This window comes from Lathyrus oleraceus, chromosome 6 (assembly GCF_024323335.1).
Source record: "Lathyrus oleraceus cultivar Zhongwan6 chromosome 6, CAAS_Psat_ZW6_1.0, whole genome shotgun sequence".
Lineage (NCBI taxonomy): Eukaryota > Viridiplantae > Streptophyta > Magnoliopsida > Fabales > Fabaceae > Lathyrus > Lathyrus oleraceus.
Window position 1 is genome coordinate 30,344,644 of NC_066584.1, and position 20,201 is coordinate 30,364,844.

At 37.8% G+C, this 20,201-nt stretch overlaps 1 pseudogene; it reads right to left on the minus strand.

The window, feature by feature from the left end:
* Positions 1 to 6,061: 6,061 nt before the first annotated feature.
* On the minus strand, positions 6,062 to 6,161 carry LOC127099148 (uncharacterized; annotated as a pseudogene).
* Between the last annotated feature and the right edge of the window lie 14,040 nt (positions 6,162 to 20,201).

Below are 20,201 nucleotides of genomic sequence, written 5' to 3' on the forward strand. Positions count from 1 at the left end.
CATGTTGTATCTCACCCTCATACCGACGATCAGATCACATGTCTCTTTGAGCTTATTACCCAGTAACCGGTAATACCTCGTCCCGCTGCTTCCCCAGGAGTGTCCTTTTAGGCATCCCCAGCGAAGTCCCTTAGTGGATTGTTTTCATCCGGATTTTTATCCGAAGTATCCGTTGTGGATAGTTTTTGCTGTATTGGCATATTCCCCAATACATGCACCTTTGAGTCAGTTCGGGTCTTTCCATTGGATATTTTCCCTTTGGAATTCTGTTCCCCAAGCATTGATTTGTGACCTGCTCACGCATTTTATTCCCTCTCCTATCCCCATAAGATTCCCCAGAGTCTCTGTCCCATTGAGTGTATTTCTCATATGGATTGTCAGTTTCTCCGGATGTCTTTTCTTCTTTGTGGACACATATCCCCACAGAGTTCGTACTATTTGCATACATACATCTGCATCATGAGGTCTCTTAGGGACCAAAACTTGTCTCTTTGTTATTATTTAAGCTCATTCTACCTCGTCGAGACGAAGATTTTAACATTCACTTCTTCGGCTAGAATGACCTTAAATAGGGGCATCTGTAAGACCCTAATTTTGACCCTAAGATCCCTCATGGCATCATAACATTGCATTTGCATAGCCTCAAGGATCATGAGCATCTTAGTTCCCTTTGCCTTTGGGTGGGACTCCTTGTGATTGGTTTGAGATCACCAAGCATGCTTGAATTATACATCATTGTTTCTCTTACTTTTGTTTACTAAAAAAAATGAAAAAAAAAATAATAAATAAATAAAATATAACAAAAAAATTTTTGGACTTGGGCCTCTCTCATTTGAACCCACAGGTCCACAAAAACCAGATTATAAATTCAGAGTTTCAGTGAAACAAAAGGACATTCTATTCCTATTACTCTGGCAGGAAAAAGAAAGTGAGAAATGTCATTCCTATTACCCTGGCAGGAAAAAGAAAGTGAGAGAAGAGCTAACAGAGTTCAGAGCAACCTCCAGAGGCTGAAGGGAACTCATCGGCAAAGAACCAATTCCCTCTCATATAAACCCTCAGATTGCGCTGCAAACCCAACGGTGCAATTCAATTTCATTCGATCTCTCCAATCAGGTTTGCCCTATATCCATCATCTTTATGCCTTCAATTTGAATTTTCTGAATATATGAGGTATTATGGGTGAATTTGATACCCTTTTGATGCATGTGTTTGACAGGAGGTTTAGGCCTCCTACCCTTGGTTGCTTTTTGTGAGATTTTTTTGTGAATTTTAATGGCATGATTCATGTGGTTACATTTTGATTTAGGGGCAACTCTTGATTACCCTATCTTGTTTCTCTAACCTGTTTGTTGAGTTTTTTTTTTGTGAGGGCTCACATGACTCTTGCAGAGATGGCCTGGTGTTCCACTTTATTTGTGGGATACCACCTGGAGGTTTATTCCAATTACCTGTGCTTAATGGCTTGAGATATTTGTTTGTGACTGCTTATTCCAAAGGATGGGAGCTACTTGGATCATCAATATGATCTCAAGAGGGGAACTCCTAATGTGGTTTTATTCTCTTTTCCCTTATCTCTTGTATGTTTAGGAATTTAACCCTTCTTTTTTTTCTCCCCATTCTAACCCAAGTCAAAACTTTTTGTGCAAACAATAACTTTTGTTTTCAACATTAGAAACCTAAGCCTTATGCTTTTGATTTTCAAACTTATTTTTCATAACACTTATTTTGAATTGAACCTTTTAATCCACTTTAACCATTAGCTATTAGGTTTGAGTTATCCTTGAGGTAGATATAATACTCACCTTTATCCTTAGTGATGGACAATGAGTCTTCCATGCTTATTATAGGGTTAACCCCTCACTAGCATGTTGAAGCTATCCTCACATGGTGGATTTGTGGTTTTAGGTTGAGTTTTCTCCCTTTGATAACAAAAGACCTTAAGGTTTTTGGACCAATCAATTCACCAACTTTTTTTTGAATTTTTTTACCCCGAACTACGAGGTTTTGATCATAATCTTTTTTTTAAGATGGTACGTAGGCAATGGGTTCATCCATTCAAACACAAAATGTAAATAAATTTGTATATTCTTTTCTCATCCCTTCAATCATGTTTGCACAAATAAATTTTCAAAAAAAAAGAAAAACAACAACCTTACAACAAATGTGAAAAGGGATCCCTAGGAGTACCTAGGATGCTTTGGGTGCCTAACACATTCCCATTGCATAACCAACCCCCTTACCCAGATCTCTGACATTTTTACTAGTTTTTGATTCGATAAAACTTTTAGGTTTTTGTTCGCTTTCTAACCATTCCTTTGGATAAATAGAAGTGCGGTGGCGACTCGACTTGTATGATTTACCTTGGATTTAGTCAATATCTCCAATGGTAACGAATACCCCGCTACAGAAGTGTTAGGAGCTTGGTTCAATGCATGAGTCATATGGTTGGTTGCTCCATAATTACGTAAAGGTTACAATGTGTATTGATGCAGACATTGGGACTGGTTTGGAGTGCAAAGGAAACTATATTACTGCTGAAAAATGCAGTATTTTGGCTCACTATCCCAGGTTAATCGATTAACCAATATATGGTAACCGATTAACATCACACATAATGGTCTTTTTTGGCTACTGGAAGCAGGTTAATCAATTAATCAATATATGTTAACCGATTAACATCACGCAGAATGGTCTTTTTTTGCTATTGGAAGCAGGTTAATCGATTAACCAATATATGTTAACCGATTAACATCAAGTAAAAATGGTTTTTTCTTAGCTTTGATGGATGGGCTCACGTGTGAGGCATACTGGCTTGACTTTTTTTTTCTTGTGTATGACTTTGCAGGATTGGTATAATCAAGGCTTGGTGTACTTGTTGATTTTGGCCTATTGAACATTTTGTACTAAAACAACTGTTTGAACTATGTTTTGTACTTGAGTAAATTTGAACTAATCTTGAACCCGATTTATTTAACTTGAATGAATATTTGTGCCATGAATCGAATAAATTAAAGACCGAGATAGCCACTAGTAACCCCAATATCCAATGTCATGATGAAATCAATACAACTACCGACGTATACCATGGATTGTAGTCCCACGTGACTTGATCCATAAGGAACGAACCAACCAATATTGTTGTGTCGGTACCACTTTAGTAAAACCTTTGAATTAATGATAAAAATACAATTAAAATGAATGTGCTATGATGGATGGATATGCAGATGCAATGGAAATAAGCCAGACAAAAAACTGCAAAAGGTATGGCAAATTTTGGGGTATGACAACAATCAAAGCGTTAAATGAGTTAGATGAATTGGGGGATGATTATAACCATGAAGAGGATAATACTTGGGTAACAAACTCTGAGCTAGCAGATAAAAATGGTTTTGAACACGAATGAAATGTGGCGAAATCTCTAACTCAAGGCGACGATCTCCCTTTTTATGTTTTGATCTAAGCACCGGTTTACGACGATAATCTCCTTTTATATTTTTGACCTAACCACCAGTTTACTTCGACAACCTACCTTTTATGTTTCGATCTAAGCATCGGTTTATGGTGATGATCTACCTTTTATGTTTTTTTATCTAAGCATAAGTTTACGGAGATAATCTCCCTTTATGTTTTCGACCTAAGCATCGGTTTACGGCGATGATAACACGAAATTATATCATATTTTAGGACTTAATTCCATTAAATTCTATGACTATTTATTTCAGTTCACTTCATTTTATAAGATACTACGTGGTATTTTCTTCCTATTTGCCTCAGGTGGTTTATTTTGAAGCACAAGTAAAAATGGAAGAAAAGGAGGTGCAAAAAGGAGAGAAAAAGAACCAAATGCCAAAGCCCAACCCAAAGCGCAAGACACAAATGCTGTGCCTGTGACGGACGTCACAGAGGGCGTGACGAGCGTCACGCAAAACAACCTTGTGACGAACGTCACACATGGTGTGACGAACGTCACACCATTCCCCTACTTTTTGGGCGCAAGTAACGCCTCAGAGACTTGAAGAGACGTTGAGGAGTGTTAGGCCCTATATCCACGCCATGCAATTAGCCATGTTGAAGACCTTTTGGCAGCAGGCAGTTACTTAATGACACCAATATAAATAGCCACTTTTAAAACCTAAAGGGGCTCTCCGAAGCTTTTCCAATTTTTTCCTTTGCCGCTTTTCGCTTTTGCTTATTTTCTTTTCCAGCAATTTCAGTATTGTTTCTTTATTTATTTTTTACAAGTTCTACACTATTTCCCTTGCAATTTATACTTTCCTTTTTAGCATTTAATTAATTCTTTTCGCACAATAGTTTCTACACCGGAAACTATTGTGTAACTTTTTACCGGATCTAACCTTACGTTAGAATCTAGTTTTTATTTCCTTGGTTTAATTTATTGTTTAATCGAAGAATCCAAGAACAAATCCTACCGGCTTGTGGTGGAGTGTTCAAGACTATTGTTTAATGCATTCAGGTTCTTTAATCATTATTTAATGCTTTGTTTTATTATTTATTTATATTATCTGCCTGGGATGAGTCTGTTTATGCATGATATGTATTTTTGTTTGTTTAGCATGTCTGGCTAATTCGCCTAGATATCGGTATGTAAAGTAAGCGGAATAAGGGATCAAGACTAAGTCAGTCTAATTAAATTTAAAATTAAAATCAATCTTTTTACGGTCTCAATTTACAGGTTTAATAACAAGGTTTTTTACAAAAGTAAAAAAACATAAAGAAGTTAAAATCAATAGAGCGAGAGTTTGAGGTTTTAACTGGACAGTGTAAATTAGGCATTAACTCTAGATCAGGGCGAGAGCAAGTTTTAGAGTTAATTAAATTCTGGTCTTTTCCAAAAAGTATTTTTAAAGATTGAATGTGAGGACGAGAGTTAAGCATTCGAGTTTAATTGTATAACCTAAGTCAACAGAGCGAGAGTTTGAGATAAGGGTGTTTAAAACGGTCAGTGTTTTCTTAAAAAGAGTTTCTGTAACTTTATTGCTTTCAAAAAATGGTTTTTGACTTAATTATAAGTGACAGCTACATTAACATAAAATCATGGTTTATTCAACAGAGCGAGAGTTTGAGATAAAACCTTTAATCAATAAAGTTAACTGAAACGATTTATTTTAAAACCAAGAAACCGACAAAGAATTGATTCCCTAATTACGACGAACTACATACCGATATCCGCTTTATTAATATTTAATCTAGATCTTAGTTTAGTTTTTAGCTTTGCCCCAAACAATCAACCATTATTCACCTTAGCTTTACGAAGTAACCTTAGATAACGGTATATCGATTCATAAGTCCCTGTGGGATCGATATCTTTTAAAACTACGCGATAGAACTGTGCACTTGCAGTTTGTACCCCATTCTCGACTCACACAGTCGAGCGATCAAGTTTTTGGCGCCGTTGCCGGGGACTTTTATTTAATCGATATCGTAACTCTTCCGTTACACTGTAGAGACTAAGGTTTCTTTTTCTTCTATTTCTTTCTTTCGTTGATTTGTATGCCACGCACTCGCTCACAAGGCGAACCGCTCTATTTACGAATCAACGATATCGAACTATATCTCCGAGTCTTACGACGAATTCAGGAATATCGTGCTGCAAACAATCTCCCTCCTGTAGAACTTCCTGATTTCAAAAACCTTTTTCCTTCGATAACCGAGATGGCAGAACCAGCTCGTGCTCTTAGAGATTACGCCGCTCCATCGCAAGATGAGCCGCATTCAAGTATTGCTCTGCCCGCAATCGAAGCAAACAACTTCGAACTTAAACCTTCGCTGTTGCAGGCTGTGCAACAGAACCAATTCTCTGGAAATCCTACCGAGGATCCAAACCTTCATTTATCCGTATTTGTCCAATACGCTGATACTGTTAAAGCTAATGGTGTCACTTCAGAGGCAATTCGACTTCGTCTTTTTCCTTTCTCATTAAGAGATAGCGCTAGAAGATGGCTTCAATCTCTCCCTTCCAACTCAGTCACCACATGGAACGAGTTGAAGAAAGTTTTTCTTGCCCGATACTTTCCGCCAAGCAAAACAGCTATGTTAAGAGCCCAGATAAACGAATTTAAACAGAAAGACAACGAGTCTCTTTTCGAAGCATGGGAAAGATACAAAGACATGATGAGACTTTGCCCACACCATGGTTTGGAAGACTGGTTAGTAATTCACACATTTTATAATGGTCTCTTATACAACACAAGGTTAACAATAGACGCCGCTGCAGGTGGTGCATTAATGAACAAACCTTATGCTGATGCTTACCAGCTTATCGAGAGCATGGCCCAAAACCACTATCAGTGGGGAACCGAACGAACAACGGTGGAAAAACCTCAAACGAAAACTGGCATGTACGAGATAAGTAACCTTGATCACGTTAACCCAAAAGTGGATGCTTTGGTCCAAAAAATTGAAAGTTTAAACGTATCACCTCCAGCCGTCGTGGTTGCTATAACTCAGAATTGTGAGGTCTGTGGAATCCAAGGCCACACTTCTACGGATTGTCAACTCTTGACAGGAATCCAAGCAGAGCAAGTAAACTATGCTCAAGGAAGCCCTTATTCGAACACCTATAACTCAAATTGGAAGAACCATCCAAACTTTTCATATAAGAGTAATAACGCTTTGTACGCACCTGGACAGTCCCCAAATCAAGCCCCAGCTATACCTCCGGGATATCAGAAACCGAACCCATCCATGCCTAACAATAACGCCCCTAGGAAATCCAACTTGGAAATCATGATGGAAAACTTTATAGCTTCCCAACAACAAACCAATAAAGATTTCTTAAACCAGAATGTACACACTGGCGAACAACTTAAACAACTAGCAAGCAAAGTAGATGCCTTGGCTACCCATAACAAAATGCTGGAAACACAAATATCACAAGTAGCCCAACAACAAGCACCTACTGCTGCCCCAACTGGTACATTCCCTGGACAGCCCCAACCTAACCCGAGAAGCCACGCTCATGCAATTATATTAAGAAGTGGAACGGAAGTGGAAGGACCGTCTGATCCAAGGATAGAAAACCAAAACCCTAAGAAATCAACTGAGGAAAGTGAACCTAAGGAAAAGGAAGAGAGTAATAAGGAAACCCTAGAAAAGAAGGAACCTTATGTACCTCCACCACCTTACAAACCACCTATCCCTTACCCTCAAAGGCTTGTTAAAACCAAAGATGCGGGCCAATTTAGAAAATTTGTTGATCTCCTTAAACAATTAAACGTTACAATTCCGTTCACCGAAGCTATTACGCAGATGCCCTCATATGCTAAATTCTTAAAAGAAATTCTTTCTAATAAGAGGAAACTTGAAGATAGCGAAACCGTTACACTCCCTGCCGAATGTAGCGCTATAATCCAAAACATGCCCCCTAAACTCAAGGATCCGGGTAGTTTCTCTATACCCTGTCACATAGGAAAATTTGTCATCGACAAAGCCTTATGCGATTTAGGAGCCGGAATTAGCGTTATGCCTTTATCCATATGTAAGAAACTGGAAATGGGAGAATTAAGACCAACCAAAATGTTTGTGCAACTAGCAGATCGTTCCATCAAATATCCTGTAGGAATCCTTGAAAACGTTCCCGTACGCATAGGTCAATTCTACATTCCCACTGATTTTACAATTATGGACATTAGAGAAGATGATATTACACCCATTATACTGGGAAGACCATTCTTAGCAACTGCCGGTGCAATCATAGACGTAAAACGAGGACGACTCACCTTCGAAGTAGGTGAAGAGAAAATTGAGTTCATTCTTTCCCAATTCTTGAAAGTACCTGCAATAGAAGATACATGTTACTTCATGGATATCATCGATGAATGCATAAGAGAAGCAGAGTTAGAAGAAGACAAATCATCTGACTGCCTTGTAGAAGACAGATCTAACCAATGTTTAGCAATAACACCGGACCCCACGCAATGTCTTAACAAACCAACCCCTGACCTGAAAACACTTCCCAAGAACCTGAGATATGAATTCCTAGACTTAGAACTTGAACGACCTGTGATAGTTAATGCAGACCTAGGAAGACTCGAAACAGAAAAACTCCTACATATCTTAAGGAAGTATCCGACCGCACTAGGGTACCACATCACCGATCTTAAAGGAATAAGTCCTTCTATTTGTATGCACCGCATCATGTTAGAAGAAGACTGTAAAACCTCTAGGGAACACCAGAGAAGACTAAATCCGATCCTGAGTGAGGTAGTAAAGAAGGAAATAACCAAGTTATTGGAAGCGGGTATTATATATCCTATATCTGATAGCAAATGGGTTAGTCCTGTACACGTAGTACCAAAGAAAGGAGGCATAACCGTTATTGAAAACGAAAAAGGGGAAACTATAACTAAACGAATCGAATCGGGATGGAGAATGTGCATTGACTATAGGAAACTAAACAAAGCAACCCGAAAAGATCATTTCCCTTTACCATTCATTGACCAAATGTTAGAACGATTAGCAAAACATTCACATTTCTGTTATCTAGACGGTTATTCAGGCTTCTTTCAAATACCAATTCACCCTGATGACCAAGAAAAGACAACGTTCACGTGCCCTTTTGGTACCTTCGCTTATAGACGAATGCCGTTTGGTCTGTGTAATGCTCCTGCAACCTTTCAAAGATGCATGATGGCAATTTTCGCCGACTTTCTCGAAAACATCATGGAAGTATTTATGGATGACTTTTCCGTATACGAACAAAGTTTCGAAGAATGCCTTGAAAACCTAGAAAGAGTTCTTGAGCGATGTGTAAAAGTAAACTTAGTACTTAACTGGGAAAAGTGCCACTTTATGGTACAAGAAGGAATTGTTTTAGGACACATCATCTCGAACAGAGGAATTGAAGTAGACAAAGCCAAAATAGAGGTAATCGGAAATCTTCAACCCCCAAGAACCGTGAGAGAAGTACGAAGTTTTTTAGGACACGCCGGTTTTTACCGACGATTCATCAAAGACTTCTCTAAGATAACTAAACCTTTAACCGGACTATTGATGAAAGATGCTGAATTCATATTCGACGATAACTGTTTAAAAGCATTTCAAACGCTTAAGCAAGCATTGATCTCAGCACCCATAATGCAGACACCAGACTGGAATGAACCTTTCGAAATAATGTGTGATGCCAGTGATTATGCTGTAGGTGTTGTTTTAGGACAACGAAAGGATAAAAAGCTTCACGTTATATATTACGCAAGCAGAACCCTGGATGAAGCGCAAATGAATTACGCCACTACCGAGAAAGAACTCCTAGCAGTGGTATTTGCGCTAGATAAATTTCGTTCTTACTTGGTTGGAGCTAAAATAATAGTTTACACTGATCACGCTGCTATCAAGTACCTTTTAACAAAAAAAGATGCTAAACCTAGACTCCTAAGATGGATCTTGTTGCTACAAGAATTCGACTTAGAAATCAAGGACAAGAAAGGAACTGAAAACGTAGTAGCAGACCACCTCTCTAGACTTGAGAACCTTGAACCGGAAAGAACATCAATTAATGATGATTTCTCGTATGATAAACTTATAGCTACTTTGGAAGAAAACAACTCCGACATGCAAGTAGAAACCACCTTAGCTATATCTGTCACACCATGGTACGCTGATCTCGTCAATTATTTAGCTGCCGGAATAGTTCCACCTACTTTATCTTACCAGCAGAAGAAACGATTCTTCTACGACATAAAACACTATTACTGGGATGATCCCTTACTTTTCAAAAGAGGCCCCGATGGTATTTTCCGTCGATGTATACCCGAAGAAGAGGTAGAAAATATAATCCAACACTGCCACTCCGCTCCTTATGGTGGACATACAAGTACATCCAAGACCTGCTCTAAAATCCTACAAGCCGGCTTTTATTGGCCAACTATATGGAAGGACGTACATGCGGCTATTAAGGAATGTGACAGATGTCAACGCACGGGAAACATATCTAGACGTGACGAGATGCCACAAAAAGGTATTTTGGAAGTAGAGATCTTCGACGTGTGGGGAATAGACTTCATGGGACCTTTTCCATCCTCTTTCGGTAACAAATACATACTCATGGCAGTTGACTACGTATCAAAATGGATTGAAGTTGTAGCCTCCCCAACAAACGACACCCGAGTAGTAACTAGACTCTTTAAGAATATAATATTTCCGAGATTTGGCATCCCAAGAATAGTAGTCAGTGATGGTGGATCGCACTTTATATCCAAGGTACTCGAAAAATTATTATTTAAATATGGAGTGAGACATAGGATAGCGACACCTTACCACCCTCAGACCAGTGGACAAGTGGAAGTATCTAACAGAGAAATCAAGCAAATACTAGAAAATACGGTCGCCACTTCAAGGAAAGATTGGTCATTGAAATTACCAGAAGCTTTGTGGGCATACCGAACTGCTTATAAAACCCCCATAGGGACGACCCCATTTAAGCTCATTTATGGAAAATCCTGTCACCTCCCGGTAGAATTAGAACATAAAGCCTATTGGGCTATTAGAAATCTGAATCTAAACTATAAAGCCGCCGGTGAAAAGAGAATCCTTGACATAAACGAATTAGAAGAACTCAGAAGAGACGCCTATGAAAATGCCAGAATCTATAAAGAAAGAACAAAACAATGGCATGACAAGCGTATATCAAGGAAAATCTTCAAGCAAGGCGACGCAGTCCTTTTATTTAACTCTAGACTAAAGTTATTCCCGGGAAAACTACGATCCAGATGGTCAGGACCTTTTCATATCACTAACATCTTTCCCAGTGGAGCAATAGAAATTAAAGGCAAATCCACAGAACCGTTTACCGTAAACGGGCAACGTCTAAAACACTATCATTATGCGGAAACCAATGGAGATTCGCAAATCCTACACTTAGACGAAATGCCCCCAGGACCTATAGATTATATTTAACAGTTTCTTTGTCGAGCTTGCGACATTTAAACAAAGCGCTTAGTGGGAGACAACCCACAATTATTTTATTATTTTCTTATTCTATTATTATCATTTTCCTATCTTTTTTCCTCAATTATTCTTTTAATTTCTGTTTAGTATTCATTCCTGATTTATTTTAATTCAAAAGAAAAAAAAATATAATAATAATTTTTTTCTTCTTTCGGCATTTGGCCAAATCCTGACTAAAACTCATGTTTTCTTTTCTCTAGCTAACACTAACCAGATGGGACATTTTGATCGTATGGGTATCAAATTCAGAGGAATGGCTCAGAAACAAAAGTTTGAAGAACTAGCCACTAGAGAGATGCTACCTAGTTTATATGCTGATGATTGGGCTATGACTGCCCTTGGACTGAGACAAAGTGTCCTGTATTTGCTGAACCAGATAGGATGGGAGACATCCCCTATCCTGAGACATTTCACCACCTACCGGAGACTCACACTAGAATTCCTTAGCTCATTAATCTATCTACCCAGCCATGGAAAAGGAATTAGAAGAGGTTTTAGCCAGTTCAGAATGTTCAACATGGAGTACCAATTTAATATTAGAGACTTTACCAACCTTTTGGGTTTTCCTACCTCCTTTGACACATTCACAGTAAGCCAGGAAGAACTTTTTGAACATAGAGAACTTGAACACTTTTGGGGTAAGCTGACTGGAAATGCTGAGCCCGAAGAACATGAGTTTCTCTCTGGAAACATACACAACCCGGCCTTTCGCTATTTCCATAAGATCCTGACCCACACTTTATTTGGGAAGAAGCCAAATAGTACTTCAGTTTCACGTGATGAACTCTTCATCATATTTTGTGCTTCCCAGAACCGTCCAGTAAACGGTGCCACTTTTATGTTAGCTAATTTGGACCACCTTATCCAGGATGAGCGAGCACCCATTAGAATAGGCGGTTTGATAACTATGATAGGTAATGCTATTGGATTACGTCAGCCTATGCTTGACCTAAGCCCTTTTTGTGGCATTACTACTATGAGTATACCCTTCCTCTTCAACACTATGTTTATAGCAAACCTAGGGTCTGACGAGTTTGAGCTTATTATTGATAACCAGGTTCTTTGCCTATTCACCATGCCCGATCCTAGGACTAGCATTCATAACCGCAGTAACTGGCTCTACAACCTGAATGAAACCCCTACTCCTGCTAGATCCACTGAATCCATCCAGGACTATGAGATTTGTGATGACTATGAGACTTATGATGACCAGATCCCTCATGCTGAATCTGACCCTCAGACACCATCCGGCTATTATGATATTGACCCTCCTCCTCAGCCTGTTCAGACCGAAGAATCAGCCATATCCGACCTCCGGCATCATATGCCCGGAACTGATTATAACACCGCCATTGAAGCTTTGATGTCAGAACAAGACGCCCTCAGAGGAGAATTTACTGACATGAGACACGAAGTTCTAGGATACATGAGCAGTATGACAGATCAGTTTCACGAGTTGCTACATCGTGTTAACTCTTTTGCTCCTCCGGCCAGAGATCGTGCAGATGGATAGAATTTAGTTATTTTTCTAAGTTATTTAGTTTTAAGTTAGATTATTTATTAATGTTATTTGAATTCATGTTCACATTTATTTCTCTTTCATTTCATTGTTTTCCTTTCCTGTATTACATTATGATCATTTTATTGAAGCTGTTTATTTAATTTTATTATGCAATAGCTATTATGCTCTACTGTTGCTACCTATGACTTATTATTATACAAAGTAGAATAAGCGTGCACGATAAATTAAATTGCAGAATAAATCAATCATAAGCAAAACAAAAACAAAATTTTTTTTTTTTATAAATCCATTACCAAAGTGATTCTGTGAAACGTTACTGAAGCCTTGCCAAAAAGGAATGTGTGACGAGCGTCACACAATCCATAACGGACGGCACGCCAAGTGCCCGTTACGAACGTCACACCCCTGTGACGAGCGTAACACCCTTCAGACTAGGGAACGTTAAGGAGCCGTTGGAGACGAACGTTACACCTTTTTACTTTTTACCTTCCCCATTAATTTCCATTCAACCACACTTAATTACTTTTCAACCACTTTTTCTTTCCAACTTCCAAATTCTTCTCCTATAAATACCCACCAAACCTTCCTTCATTCACCACAAACCATTCTCTCCTATCAAATACATTTCTTTTCTTTCCAAATCACCCCTCCAAAATTCATTCATCACAATTTCGGAAATATCATCTTCCGATCCGAAGATGAAAATTATCAAAGAGAGCAACTCGAGCGTTTCCAACAGCGAGGCGTCGTTTCCACCAGGTACCCCGATTTAACTTGTTTACAACAATTAGGATTACTCCAAGGTATCGAATGGATGCTCTGTCAAGCCAACTTAACCTTCCTTTGCACTCATAATCAACCCACCTACCCATCCCTAACCTTAGAATTCTTAAGTTCATACGACTACACCACTCCCGCCGGTGAAGACGAATTTTTAACCGGTACCGCAACCTTCCGTATGTTTAACACCGAGTACACCTTAACCCAAAACCAATTGAGTACCATGCTACAATTTCCCATAGAAGGTCTGCTACACCCCAGAATCCCTCCAAACTCAAACTGGAACACAGTTGACGTCTTCGGCCTTTTCAAGAAAATTTCCGGTGTAGATACCTACAACTGGGAAGAGCTCCTTCTTTCCCATATACATAACCCCACTATCCGGTACTTTATCCGCATCCTGCAAAACACAGTTTTTGGAAGACCAAACAACAGCAAGGTCAACTCAAAGGAGCTATTCTTCCTCCAGTGCGTCTTCGAACCGGACACTAAGGTAAACGCCGCCTCCTTTCTATTTCATCATATCCGCACCTTATGTGCTAGAGGCCGGCAACCTTTTATAATTGGTGGATTAATCACCACCATAGCACTTGGTCTAAACCTAGGGGATAAACTCCAAACTTTAGAATCTCTACCTCCCCTATCTATGGATATCAGCTACTGTCGATCCAGCCGCCTGATTAAGAACAGAGTAGGCGGAGGATATTATCTTATGGTGAACAACCAGGCAGTCCCAAGCATTGTTCTACCAAATATCACCCTAACTGATGTCACAAACCCCGACCGCCACCTCTATGATCTAAACGCTCCCGAAGCCACCGAGCCTTCACAAACAAACCCGCACACAGACGAGTTTGAAGCAATGGAGCAAGGTGATCATCCGCCTACACAACAGTCAGTCCCGCTCAACCCTTCCGGCAATGCAACTGGCCCATCCTCCCAACGTCGTCGACGAAGAAGGCCTGCAACCAACGACGACATCATGGATGCTATTGAGGGTATGCAGACACAGAATGTCGAGATGATGCAGATGATGCATCAAATGCAACAACAACAGGATGCTAGGAATGCCATAACCGACCAGCGGTTTACTGAGTTGTTCAGCAGGTTTGACAACTTAGACTTACGTCAGAGACCACCAGGTCCAAGAACCAGAGGCGGAAGACAACCTTAGTTGTAGTTTCTTTTTCCTTTCCATATTGTATTTCATTTCCTTAAAACATTGGGGACAATGTTTAGTTTAAGTATGGGGGGGAAACCATGTTCTTTCTATTTTCATTTTTCAAGTATGTACCTTTCCCTCCATTGTTATTTTAATAATTATATAAAAAAAAAATCTATTATTTTAAGTTAAGTCCCGAGTGTGAATAAATTTCGTATTATCTATTCCCCTCAATTTTCTTGAGCCATAACAAAAACTCAACACCCAGTAAGTATAAAGGTTGCTCATCTTATCGATCTTGAGTCGAATCAAGACAAAGACTACTACCGCCAAACACTCTAAACGAACCCAACACGTTAGATCAGGATAAGTACCTATTATACCAATTCCTTGAACTTTTAGTTTTATAGTAACCCCAAGTAGTTTATACGAGAAGTCAGCACCATCTTAATAGCAAACTACGTGGAGAGCCGATGAATATAAGTGGATGATTCCCAAAGTAACATAAAAAAAAAATAAAAAAAAATATATATCAGGAAATGCACTAATTAAGTTAGGTGATCCTTACCAGATCATTTAATCTAAAGGTTGCAGATCATACAAAAGCATAATATGAAAGATCCAATATGAGTTGGTTCAGCAGGTATCTGGTACTGAACTTGGTAGGGCGGACTACGGTTCGATCCCCCGCAATTTGCAATGGACTGAATAACGAAGTTATCCGACTTATGTACCAGAACTTCCAGCTAAAAGGGAATCATAATCACTAACCGGTTACTCCACTATGTGCGCGAAAAGATAAAGGGCTTAATGTGATTTCGCTAGAATGAAAACGGGTGAAATAAGAGTAAAGGAACTAGGATAGCTATCATAGTGTACTTGAACTGATCTGCGTAAGGTGGGGTTGTCTAGGTTGTGACGGTGGTTGTTGATATCAAGATTTAACTCAAGTTGCTTCTAAACAAAATCCACTTGCAACCTATTACGAATTGATGTGTATTTTGAAATTTCATCTGGCTAAATTTTTAAAACGAGTTCTATACTGAATTTTGCTTGAGGACAAGCAAGGATCTAAGTATGGGGGAGTTTGATAACACGAAATTATATCATATTTTAGGACTTAATTCCATTAAATTCTATGACTATTTATTTCAGTTCACTTCATTTTATAAGATACTATGTGGTATTTTCTTCCTATTTGCCTCAGGTGGTTTATTTTGAAGCACAAGTAAAAATGGAAGAAAAGGAGGTGCAAAAAGGAGAGAAAAAGAACCAAATGCCAAAGCCCAGCCCAAAGCGCAAGACACAAATGCTGTGCCTGTGACGGACGTCACAGAGGGCGTGACGAGCGTCACGCAAAACAGCCTTGTGACGAACGTCACACATGGTGTGACGAACGTCACACCATTCCCCTACTTTTTGGGCGCAAGTAACGCCTCAGAGACTTGAAGAGACGTTGAGGAGTGTTAGGCCCTATATCCACGCCATGCAATTAGCCACGTTGAAGACCTTTTGGCAGCAGGCAGTTACTTAATGACACCAATATAAATAGCCACTTTTAAAACCTAAAGGGGCTCTCCGAAGCTTTTCCAATTTTTTCCTTTGCCGCTTTCCGCTTTTGCTTATTTTCTTTTCCAGCAATTTCACTATTGTTTCTTTATTTATTTTTTACAAGTTCTACACTATTTCCCTTGCAATTTATACTTTCTTTTTTAGCATTTAATTAATTCTTTTCGCACAATAGTTTCTACACCGGAAACTATTGTGTAACTTTTTACCGGATCTAACCTTACGTTAGAATCTAGTTTTTATTTCCTTGGTTTAATTTATTGTTTAATCGAAGAATCCAAGAACAAATCCTACCGGCTTGTGGTGGAGTGTTCAAGACTATTGTTTAATGCATTCAGGTTCTTTAATCATTATTTAATGCTTTGTTTTATTATTTATTTATATTATCTGCCTGGGATGAGTCTGTTTATGCATGATATGTATTTTTGTTTGTTTAGCATGTCTGGCTAATTCGCCTAGATATCGGTATGTAAAGTAAGCGGAATAAGGGATCAAGACTAAGTCGGTCTAATTAAATTTAAAATTAAAATCAATCTTTTTACGGTCTCAATTTACAGGTTTAATAACAAGGTTTTTTACAAAAGTAAAAAACATAAAGAAGTTAAAATCAATAGAGCGAGAGTTTGAGGTTTTAACTGGACAGTGTAAATTAGGCATTAACTCTAGATCAGGGCGAGAGCAAGTTTTAGAGTTAATTAAATTCTGGTCTTTTCCAAAAAAGTATTTTTAAAGATTGAATGTGAGGACGAGAGTTAAGCATTCGAGTTTAATTGTATAACCTAAGTCAACAGAGCGAGAGTTTGAGATAAGGGTGTTTAAAACGGTCAGTGTTTTCTTAAAAAGAGTTTCTGTAACTTTATTGCTTTCAAAAAATGGTTTTTGACTTAATTATAAGTGACAGCTACATTAACATAAAATCATGGTTTATTCAACAGAGCGAGAGTTTGAGATAAAACCTTTAATCAATAAAGTTAACTGAAACGATTTATTTTAAAACCAAGAAACCGACAAAGAATTGATTCCCTAATTACGACGAACTACATACCGATATCCGCTTTATTAATATTTAATCTAGATCTTAGTTTAGTTTTTAGCTTTGCCCCCAAACAATCAACCATTATTCACCTTAGCTTTACGAAGTAACCTTAGATAACGGTATATCGATTCATAAGTCCCTGTGGGATCGATATCTTTTAAAACTACGCGATAGAACTGTGCACTTGCAGTTTGTACCCCATTCTCGACTCACACAGTCGAGCGATCAGGCGACGATCTCCCTTTTATGTTTCAATCTCTTATTTTTTCCTGACTAATATGTTTTATGCTATTGTTCTTTTCCATGAACAATTTTTTTGGATCCTTTCGTATTTAATTATTTTCCACCACAATAACATGAAGATTGTCCTCACGCATACTCTCGGATTGAAGGTAATTAAATAGGAGAAACTGTTGTATCCTAAATTTTGCCCTCATGTCTTTTATTTGTTTTTATAAAGAAAAATATAATCAAAAGTGTGAGTTAACTCAGTTGGTAATTAAGTAAGGAAATTAAGTTTAAAGTCACGGATTAGAATCTAGTCGTTGTCCTTTTCATTTCTTTTTTATTATTATATTATTACTAATTAATATTTGTTATATTAAATTAGTCTTTTGTTTTATTATTCTATTTTAATCAGTCATTTATTGTTAATTTTTATTTTATTTTAGTTTTAACTTTTAAAATTTATAAATCTTTTTTCTTTTTCTTTTTCCCATTTTCCTCTTCGTTGTATTTAATTGTTATTCCAGGTTAGGTTCTATTTTTTTTAGTTTTAACTTGATTATTATGCATATATTGTGAATTTTCCCGTATTTAATTTCATTGCTAGTCTCTGCAAAATAAACACAAACATAAATGATTTATATACGTTCTTGATATTCGCCATTTTTGAATTTATTTATAAAAAAATTCCAATCCAAGACCAATGTTGAACCGAGTAAAAAAAGAGATAAATAAACCTAACACGATAAAAAAACAAAAACAAAAACCTAACGAAGTCAAGTAAGGAACCCAAAACAGAATCAAATCAAAACCAAACCTGACCCGAGTTGGATTTCAATCCGAGTTTGAGTTAAAACAAGTCTGCACCACCGATATTTTCAGCTCTAAACTTGAATCCATCTTTTCTTTGAAAAGTTAAAACTAAGTTGCATCAATGGAGAAACTTAGTCGTGAACCATTAAAATAAAAGGCGGAAGCTTTGACGTCCTTTGTTCTTCATGAGAAATTAGGCCAAGGTTGAAAAGAAAGAGAGTCTGAATAAGCATAGTGGGGAAGGTATTCGAACTTGTGTGTGTGTGTGTGTGTGTGTGTGTGTGTGTGTGTGTGTGTGTGTGTGTGAGAGAGAGAGAGAGAGAGAGAGAGAGAGAGAGAGAGTCTGCACCACCGATATTTTCAATTCTAAACTTGAATCCATCTTTTCTTTGAAAAGTTAAAACTAAGTTGCATCAATGGAGAAACTTAGTCGTGAACCATGAAAATAAAAGGCGAGAGCTTTGATGTCCTTTGTTCTTCATGAGAAATTCGGCCAAGGTTGAAAAGAAAGAGAGTCTGAATGAGCATAGTGGGGAAGGTATTTGAACTTGAGAGAGAGAGAGAGAGAGTTGAAGAAGAAGATGATGATGTTTGATGCAAGAGAGAGGGTACGTTTCAGGAGAGTTTAAAAGGAAAGTTTTTCTATTTTCTGTGGAATCGTGAACCAGAGGCTTGATTGAGGAGAGATATTTTTTCTCCCCATTGAGAGTGGAGAACGGAGGATATCCCTCTTTTTTTAGGGTTTGTGTAATAAGATGGACCTTGCAAAAAATCAAAAATATGTTAATTAACCCTTTTAATTATTTTAGTTTTTTTTACTATTTTTTTGCTTAGTTATTTAAAATTATGATTAATATAAATATAAAAAAAAATCCTTGATCCATTTAATTCAAAATAACAAGAATAAAAATTTTCTCAGCATGTATATAATCTTGTATATAACCATTTTAAAAATCAAATTAATTTAACCTTTTTTTTACAAATAATTGGACGAGTGAGTGAACCTCCACAATGTCCTCGAGTAATCAATTGGTTGGTGTGCGTCGTATCGATTGGTCATTCAAATTCAGAGCAATTAAAATTAACATAAAATCATCAAGTATCTTTTGTACCCTTGCGCACTTAATTCAAACTCCTTTCACAAACACAATAGTTTAGGTCATTTCACGCGAAATACAAACAAGCACTTCAACCTCCATCCTATGAGCATAAAGGTCAATGTTTAAACGCAAGAATATGAATTGAACCCTATTCTCTAAAATAAACCAACAAACACTTTTTTTTTTACCAAACTACGATGTTATGATTTTCTCATTGCACATGAGAATACGTAGGCACAAGATTTTGAAACTTTGGCGACCACAGTAATTAAAAACCTAGTGTTTTTCCTTTTCTTATGTAATAACTCCCTTTTGTAAATATTATAATAAATAGAATAAATAATTGAAAGCATTCTTTAGCCAAACACTTTAACCCTAAAACTATAGGAGGTTCATGTTGAGTACAACGGATGTGAGGGGTGATAATACATTCCCCTCGCATAACCGACTCTCGAAACCGTATTTGGTTGCGATGACCATCTTGTCCTTTTTCCCTTATGGTTTTATCGTTATATCCACTTTCCTTAGGAATAAAAAAAATTCAACAGCGACTCTGTTAGTCATTTACGAGTGTGCGATGCGCTCGTAAAGTCGTATTTTTCGAGATGCAACAGTATGCAAGAAAACAAAAGAGAAATAACATAAAAAGAAAGTAAAGTAACCTCGCGGAATTTGGGATTCCGGTGAGAGCTCTGGAAACCGTCCAACCTTCAGGTAATCAAAATTTGTCCTTCTTCTTCTTTTTATGCTACTCTTATTCCTCTTTAAAGTCTTTTTCCTTCTTCTCCTTCTGTCTGGGTTGATTTGTGTAGGAGTTTGCTCAAGGTTGTATGGAGTTAGTGTAGGGATTAGAAAGATTTTTTGCAGATTTTTATTGGGGTATTTATGTGTATTGAGATTGAATATGGAGGCTGTTTATATAGGGGAACTTGGGTGAGTCAATGATCTGTGTGAGAGTGTGGGAGTTTATTCCGTGATAAAAAGTGTGATTTTGTTAAAGTGAGTTGGGCGTGAGTGATGATGTAT